The following is an 8646-nucleotide window of genomic DNA, read 5'->3' as shown; positions in this document are numbered from 1 at the left end:
ATGACAGTGGCAGTGGCAGGAGGGGCGAGGCCCAACCGGTGACCACCCGCAGACACTGTGAGCAGTGTTGGGGGGGGGTGAGTGGCAACTGCCCGCAGCGTTGGCACCGCTTCTCTCAGGGGGTGCACGTGCACCAGTGCTGCTGACCGGAGTATTAAATTATTATAAATTGGGTTTCTGTTTCTTCCCAATCCTTCCTTCTTACCCATTTGAAGCCTTTAAGGCTGAACGTGTTTTAGAAAAAATTCCTGCGTGAGTCTCGTTTCTTTTTGTTTGCCCCTAGGTTTCTTGGGCAGGCGAGTGCACTGGGTCATACTTGTCAAGCTTTTCTCTTTAGTCAAGGGCTAGAAAATGGCTTCTTTTACTCAGGAAAGCAGAGATGGTCACACAGGGACGGCCCCAGGAGCTGGGACATCAAGGTAAGCACAGACTCATTGTCATGAAGGATGTGTACCCCTGGGTGGCTGGGAGGGCGCTGTGGTGGTGGCAGCAGGAGCTCCCGCCGGTGCTGTCGGCGGTGGGGGGTTGCGAGCACCAACCAGAGGTCAGCGACTATTTGCAGACGCCGCCAGGGGTGTCGATGGCCGGTGAGCAGTGTAGGGGGTACATCACCACACTCAAGGGTGCACCCATGTGCACCCCCTACACCTCGCCAGTGCTCATCATGACAGTAGCCCCTACACAGCAGGGTGGGGCTGCGCGCTCCAGGTCACAGCTCGGTTACAGCGCTCCGCACACGGGCGGGCCCCGCACGTCTGTGCGCTCCCCGGGCGCAGCGCTCAGGGACAGAGCGCCAATGGCACGCTCGGGAGCGCTCGGTCCAATGGGAACCCAGGGCTTGACACCGGCATGTCAGCTCCCAATCAGAGCAGAGGGGTCACGCGCCGCCCGCCAATGGCGCCGGCGATGACAAGCAGCCAGTCGGAGGGCAGCCGCGGGCCCTGCCCCTGCAAGGCGGGTGCTGATAGGAGGAGCGCTCCGACTTTGTAGTCTGTGCAAACAGAGGCACGTTGCTCCCGGGCGGCTCGGCGCGGCGCGGCGCGGCGCGGTGCAGCTCCCAGGTGAGCGCGCGGCGTTGGGACCCCGGGGCTGCGTCCGGCTGAAGTTGAGCCCCGGGGCGGGCTGGGGCCGGGGTCTGCCCCGCGCGGTGCGGCCGGTTCCCCGCGGTCCCTCCCTCCAGAGCCGGCACCACTCGGGTTGCAGGAAAGACCTGTCCCGTGCCTCCTGGGCGGCGGCGGGAGCAGGCTGTGGGAGGCACCCCTCGCCCGGCAGCAGGGACGCGGGTTGGAGCTGGGGGCACCGCGGGGGGAGGTAGAAGTGCCTCGATGAACGATGCCAAGGTCAAAGCCCATGCATGAATCTTGAGCCCTCTTGGTTGCCAAACGTGACCCCTTTTATCAGCCCGGCTCTGGTTGCGCCGCTCTCTGGGTTTCCAAGAACTCAACTCCTCTCCTCTGCCGGAGGTGGAAGTGTCTGGAAATCATTGACTCGAGACAATGAAATGGTCCTGCCCAAGAGCCAAATCCTGCTCTGTTGTCCGAGTAACCGCGGGGCCGGGCCGTGTGAACGCGAGCGCCGGAGCAGGGCTGCCCCTTCCCGGGAGCTGTTGTGCGGCGGGAGAGCGGGGTTTGCAGCGTTGCTGTTCGGTTTACCAAGCGCCAGCCGATCCTTGCATAGCCGTGCTGTCTTTTTAACTTCACAGCTTTTCGTCTCCATTTGACTATTCAACTTGAAGATAAAATCCCCCCTTTTTTTTTAATAGCACCGCTTCCTGTGCTTATCCAACCAATGCAAGTGGTTGGGATCCATCTGACAGAGATGCGTGCTGACAGCATAGGAGTTTAGGTGATGATTTGACTCATTATTTGCCAATATGGGGGGGCCCCAAGCAGCCCTGGCAGGCTGGCACTCTGTCAGTCTGCAAGAGAAAAGCCACGGGTTCCCACGTTTTTCTCCTTTAAAGGAGAATCCATTTTTAAAGTTTGTTGATCAGTTTTTTTAAAAGTCTGTCTGCAACCCTTTCATATTATTCTTGTGACCCACTTCTGGGTCACGACCCATGGGCTGAGACACGCTGGACTAGAAGACCGCTAAGACGGCATTGCCGTTGTCTCTGTTTGTTCCAGATGCTGGTGTATCCACCTTCAAAGTTTGACATAGTAGCCATGGTTTCATGCGGGCATCTTGCTGATAAGGCTCATGATGAAACAGAAGAATTTCCTGTAGTGCAAGAGGCATCTCTCTTAATATAAAGGCAAATCCAGAGTGTTAAGTGAAAGGTGCATAAAGGTGGTTGGGGAGGTGTAAGATGTAGCCAGGTTGTTGTGTAACACTTGAGACCTTGGTTGTGCAAACCTGTTTGTGCCCCTAGGGTGCTTTGTGTTAATGGATTGGGAATGTTGTAGCAAACCAGCGTAAATTCAGTGGAAGTCCATGGGCATGGCTCCAGATCTGAACCTGTCTGGCCAAGAAAGCCTTTTATACTCCCAAATGAGGGACCAGGTGCTTCTGCAGAAAGTCGGATCCAGTTTACTGATAAGTTCTGAAAACGCAGCTTGTCATAGCAGCAAGTTACATCCTAGACCTTTGGAGGCAGGATGACGTGCTGTTGAATCGCAGGACTGGGATACAGAAGATTTAGTTTCTGTTCCAGACTCCAGTGTGGACACGGGGCCAGACCTTGGGAGAATCAGGATACATTTTTAACTCTGCCACAGACTGTGTGTGTGACCTTAGGAAGACTTACAAGACACTTTCCCACTTAACAAAGTGGAGTGCATTAACTCTGTCTCCATGTGCACATATAGTTTTCACTTTCCTGTACTTCATTTTCTTCTTTGTCAAATGAGTAGAATGATACTTTTCCGTAGCACGGGGCATACCGTAAGGGTGAATTCATTCCCAGTTTTGTGGTGCTTTGCATTCTGCAGTGATGGGAATTCTAGAGAAGAGGGAAGGAACATTTCTGAACTGTGTTTTGTTATTCTGCCAAAATTTAAAACTGAGATAGTAAAAAAAAAAAAAAATAGGGGAAAGAAAAATTTGCCAAAAAAATGCAGCTATTTGAAAGTTTTCACCTACCCTGAAAGAGGAGTCTAGAATCTTTTACAGAAATGTTGGCTACTGCAGTAAAGATCCTTTGCTTCTTGGAAGACCAGGCACTTTCACCGTCCCAAACCCCTTAGAAGTTAATTTTGAGGTACTTCCTAGTTGGGATTTTCAGTTGCACGGTACACAGCACTGGTGCTCCTATCACCAAATCTGATTTTGAGATTAGGCTGGATTGTTACTGCTGTATAAAGTGCCAGCTGGGACTTTCTCCATCTTTGCTATATCTGCTATGCAGGTGCAGACACAGTGCTTGCATTGCTTTCTCTTCTATTTCTCCCTCCTAACCTGTATGTTAGTAAGTAAATCTGCTCATGTGGCAGCGAGCTCAGTTTCTGCATCTGTCTTGCTGAAGCAAAGACTATGCTTCTATTGTGCTTATAGTTTACTGGAAAAGTTTAGTTTAATAGCAGCTTTTGCTATTTTTATTTCCTGACTTCTTTGCCATAATTTCAAACTAAACTTAATGTGTTTGTTTTTTTTCCCCCAGCAAGGCACCATGGCAACTCTCTATTTATTTGGCTTTTGACATAGGTGATGTTTTTGAAACTGGAGTAAGACAGGCAAGAGCCTTTAACTCTGTCACTTTAAAAGGAGAACAAAGAAAGAAATCCTGTGCATTGATGCCCCAATCCCACAAGTCCCTTGCCTAGGACACAGCAGGTGGTTGTGATGTGGTATCACGCTTCTTGTGCTAATGCAGTGTGCATCCATCACTACTCAGTCTCACTCCCGGGCATCTGCCTTCTTTGCTACCCATGTGTGCAAGGTATCGCTGGAGAACGGGCATGTCTTAAGAGACATGGGCTTAAATGCTAGCCTCCCTCTGCCTAGATGATGCTCAGGTACATTATTACTGTTTTGTGTTACAGTAGACACACGGAGAGATGCCTTATCTAAAGTTACGTAGCATGTCATGCAGAAGTCAGAGATGAAAACCAAGTCATACAAGTCTGAGGGTCATGCTCTCTGATCACGGGCCCACACAACCCTCTGCTAAGCCCTACTCCTGTTGGGAAGTCATAATGCGGTGGTAGTTGGTCAGGGCTCTTGATAACATGGCATCAAAGTCCCTCAGCACATTTGTTTCTGCAGCATACTGGTCTTTGGTCTGATGAAACCTCGAGTGTTTCCCACCAGAGACTTTCTGCATTAATCAGGCTTTAGGGTTCCAGCATTATTTAGAAGGTAATAAGTGATGAATCAGAAGTCGGAAACCACATGGTTCCCCTCTCCTCGCCCCATGGGGTACTTTCAGAGGCTAAAGTGGAAATAGGATCTGCAGCGTGGTACAAGGATCCACCTGGTTTCTGAATGGGCTCCTTCCCTGACCGCATCTTTTCCTTCAAGATCAATAAAGAAACTCTCATTCCCCGTTTCTTCCAGTCCATCTCTCCAAGCTAAATTCTCCCGTGGAGCTTGAAGGATCAGTCTGAACTTCTTTTAGTTACAACAGCCATAGATTAGATAATAACAGGAGGGGCCTTCGGACAGTGCTTTGTAATGATTATTGTTAGAGCTGGTTGCAGCTGCGGTGGCAGACATTTATATAAGCAAGAATAAAAACTCCAGCCAAACCCAGGCTTCCTCCAGGAGCTATTGAGTATGTGATAGATTATATGTAATGTGCTGCAAGGCAGACCGTTTGCCTGAGAGACTGACTGCTCTGAGGGGGATTTTAAGGACTGAGTGGACAGCAAGTGAGCTAGGCATGAACTGTCCGACAAAGTCCTGCCACGTTTGTCTCTGGGTATAATTTAATAATATACTGAAGGTAGCACAGGTACTTGAACATTGTGGAAAGTGGCAGGGGCAGCCTGATGATACCTCTTGGTACTGAGCTCCGCAGTTCTGTACAAACACTAATGAAGCCTCATAATCTGCCTCATGAAAGGAGCTAGCAGGTTACAGATAGGGCAGAGAAGGCAGAAGGATTTAATGTCTTGCCTGGCATGACACAGCAATACCTGGGTCCACGGGGATGCAGTTTTTCTTTTTCACATTATTTTTGCTCACATAACTGGGTGAGAGGCAGTCGGGAAGACTGAAGTGACTCCCAGACTCTGGTCCCACGTAGAACTGCTAAGAGTCCAAAAAAGACGTCCCGTAGCACCTTCTGTAAAGACTATATAGAAGTATAATCTGATTTAACTGTCTGCAGCATGCTGCCGCACAAAGGAGTATTAGGCAAACCGCAGAGTGGAGGTTATTAAGAAGATGTATGTGTTTTTCCTACTGCAAAAGCAGAAGATGTGGGTGTTGAACTTTCAGCTGGGAATGCTGTAATCAAATGCGCGCAGCACTCTGCAGTGCTGCAGTCAAAGAGATCCTTAATGCCTAAGTGTCCTGAATGCGGTTTCTGGTGCAAGAAAAAACACTGTCCTCAGTGATTTGCCAAGGAACGATTGCCAGTAAAACTAAATGGTTTGGACTTGGGCCCAGTGTAAATCAGGGTAGTGTGAGTGAAGTAATGACACTGTTCTGCTTCCCCTCTATTGAGGTTCAGTGTAATTCAGCTCTGTTCACTGATGTTTGCGGCTTAAAGCTAAAGATGACTCTGCAAGTGAAGGGCTGCTTTAACGTTGGCCTTCGACTGTCCGTTGCAAAACCAGCTTCAGAGTTAGTGATTTAAAGAGGCTTCTGGAAACCTAGTGCCCAATTCAGTGCGCAGTGCATTTCTCATAGCAGCACCCCAGCCTTATTTTTCCCTTTCCTCTGTATTTCCTTTTCTTCCTCTTTGAACTTTCTCAATTCCTTTATTTTCTGGTACTGTTGTCCATCAGTCTGACCCCACTGCTGGGTGTGGGTATCTGAAACACTGTCTTCCTTTTCTGGGAAAAGTGACCTAATCAGCAGCAGAGCGAGACATCGCGTGTAACAAATGTGGGTGTTTGTCCGTAAAAAAGAAAAACAGTGACGATGATGGAAATGTGCAGAAGTGATTGTTGACATAACTCATTTGTCGCAACGGTTTCTAAACTCAATAGTCATTTAGTGATGCTTGTGATGAATAAGGCAGGAAAGCATCAGGCTTGTTGGGTAAATGGGAATGATAATCAATTAGATGCCATGTAATCAAGCATGCCGGTTTAAGTAAAGAACAGTTAAGCTTGGTCCATGAGAGAGAACACCTTCTAGACGCTTGGAATAGAAAAAAAAAAGTACCGATTCAGAGTGACAGATTGGCCCAGAATATTGTTCTCAAGAATAAGCTTGATGGCTTTTTTTTTTTTTTTAAAGCAACTTCAGTGTTTGTGTGTGGATGGGCATACACGCCAACCACATGTACTACTGCTGTAGTGTCCAGTCCTGCAAACGCTCAGTCGCATTGTTCACTTCTGTAGAGTTATTCTCAGGGAAAAAACTTTCAGGACTGAACTGAGAGAGAGAACTTTGTTCAACCAGAACACGCATGTTAAAAACAAGGACATCATCAGTCTTCAAAAATATTTTACTAAATCTCTGAACTAGGCTTCTATTTTTTTTTCTTCAGGAAGAGCCATTTTGGGGCCTGTTACTGCAAAGTGCGGTGTCTTCAGCTCCCAACTTTCCGCAGGAGGGAGGCCTTAATAATGGTTCCAACAGGAAATGCAGTCGGATGACATTAATTTCGACAGGAAAATGAGAGCAGGAGCCAGGGAGGGGGGAAGGGAAGGAGGGGCTACAGGAGATTTCCCACAATTCTTAGAAAAAGTCTGCATTACATTTTCTCAGACTGCAAGGTTAGCAAGTGCATAGGTTTCTTGCCAGATCCTTGTCCGAGGGCTATCAGAAAATTCCTGTGGAGAGTCCTTTTTCTTTTGACTTGACTTTCCTGCCTTGATGAGAAAGGAAGTTTGCTGGGATTCAGTATTGACTCGTATCTATGTGTATATACATATGAGAGTTGAGGAAATGATTGTTAGTGATTGTAATTATAATCCTGCAAACACTGCATAGCTTGGTTGTGTGTCTTGGTTATTGTATTAGGTGGCTAAAATCCTCTTCTATTGCATTGTATTTTTTTTCCTCTAGTTTTATTTTTGGCAGTCGTGAGCTGGGCAAAGTGGAGGAGGAGAAATAATGTTTGCAATGAATATCTAGTATGTGATACAGGGAAGTAATTTGGCAACTTTGTGACAGGGGGCCGACTCAGGACCGGGTCTCATCCTTGGCCTGCCCACCTGTCTAGGGCAGTCTGCCCTGTCTCGCCTGCCATGACTTGATGAATAAATAACTGGTGTAAAATGGGCAGCCTCCCACATTTTATGCCCCAATGCCAAAGGGTGTTACACACGGCTCTGACCTTCCCTATACCATGTCCCATGCCTCACACATGGCATCATAAGTTGGTAATAGCTCCGGCCTGTGGCCGGGCTAAATTCTACCCCTTGTGGGGCCTCTAACCTTCTTCCTAGTACTCTGTCCTTCACATGGTCTTTCATACCACCCCCTCTCACAGGGCCTCTTGTACTCTACCCCCTCTCACTGAGCCACTCTCAACCCACCCTACTATGTGCAGCTCCTTCAGGTCCCCCTTAGGCCCTACTCTACACAGCCCTCCAGGCTTTCCTACTCACACTCCGGCTGGTCCACACGCAGCCCTTCAGGCCACCCTCACACAGACTCTACTCTGTGATTGCTGGCCTTATGCCTCACATTGGGCTGAACTTGGCCTCTAGCCCCTCTCTGGGCCACTCTTCCATGTTGTCGCACTTGTGAGGGTTGGCTCATGTGCTGCCCTTCAGGCCACCCGGCAGCCCTACTCTGTAACCAATACACACAGTCCTTCAGGCCGCCACTGTGCACCCTGCTCTGTGCGGACCTCCCCACATACTTCTGCCCCCTCACTGGGGCCTCCAGGGTCTTACACCCCATGGGGCTCAGGTGTCCATAGACATGCCTGGCCCATGTGCCTGTCCCTAGATCTAGGTGATCCACCAGGATGTGGGGGATGGGGCTTTAAGGTGCCCCATCTTCACCTTTCATTGGGGGAGGCAACTGGCCTGGTATTTCTTGGGGACCGCCCCACCACGAGTGAACCAACCAGACCATCCTACCCCAGCAGGGTGTAGTTATCGGTCATGCCCCATAGCTCCTACCCTTACCTCTACGATGTTGTAAGCAGCAGCTCCAGCTGGGAAATGTTCTTCCTACAGCTGCAGCTAGCAAACTGCTAGCTCCCCTGAGGGCCCGAGTTAAAATGGAGGCTGCTCAGCCCCCTTCGCCTATCACAATGCTCTCATGCGGTCATGTGACCGCCTCATCGGGGCTGGCCAGCACCTGCCAGCTGTCCTGCTGCCTGCTCTCAGCTCATAAAGTGGCAGGCACCAAAGGTGCTCTGCCACAAGCTTTAAAAAAAAAAACCCAACAAAATTAAAACAAGTTTTCAAGTCTTATTGGCTGTTTAAACACACCACAGGGGTTTAACTCGGTTTAGTTCTTCCTCTATTGAAACAGTGGGTTTTTAAAAACCCACCGGTTCCACTGTTTCAATTTAGGGAGAATTAAACCGAACTAAACCCCTGTGGTGTGTGCACAAGGGTGGGGGCCCGATCC

The 8646-nt window shown here is 49.2% G+C and overlaps 1 protein-coding gene across 1 annotated transcript in view; it reads left to right on the top strand.

The window, feature by feature from the left end:
* The first annotated feature begins 1170 nt into the window (after positions 1-1170).
* Positions 1171-8646, top strand: part of CAMKK1 (calcium/calmodulin dependent protein kinase kinase 1) — a 213547-nt gene continuing 206071 nt past the window's right edge. Inside the window, exons 1-2 of the mRNA XM_006029150.3 lie at positions 1171-1340; positions 1763-1845. The gene's annotated coding sequence lies outside the window, so the exon portion shown is untranslated. The remainder of the gene's footprint in view (positions 1341-1762; positions 1846-8646) is intronic.

Source organism: Alligator sinensis, unplaced genomic scaffold (assembly GCF_000455745.1).
Source record: "Alligator sinensis unplaced genomic scaffold, ASM45574v1 scaffold419_1, whole genome shotgun sequence".
Taxonomy (NCBI): Eukaryota; Metazoa; Chordata; order Crocodylia; family Alligatoridae; genus Alligator; species Alligator sinensis.
Note: the sequence above shows the minus strand (reverse complement) of the source record. Positions and strands in the feature narration are given on the sequence as shown.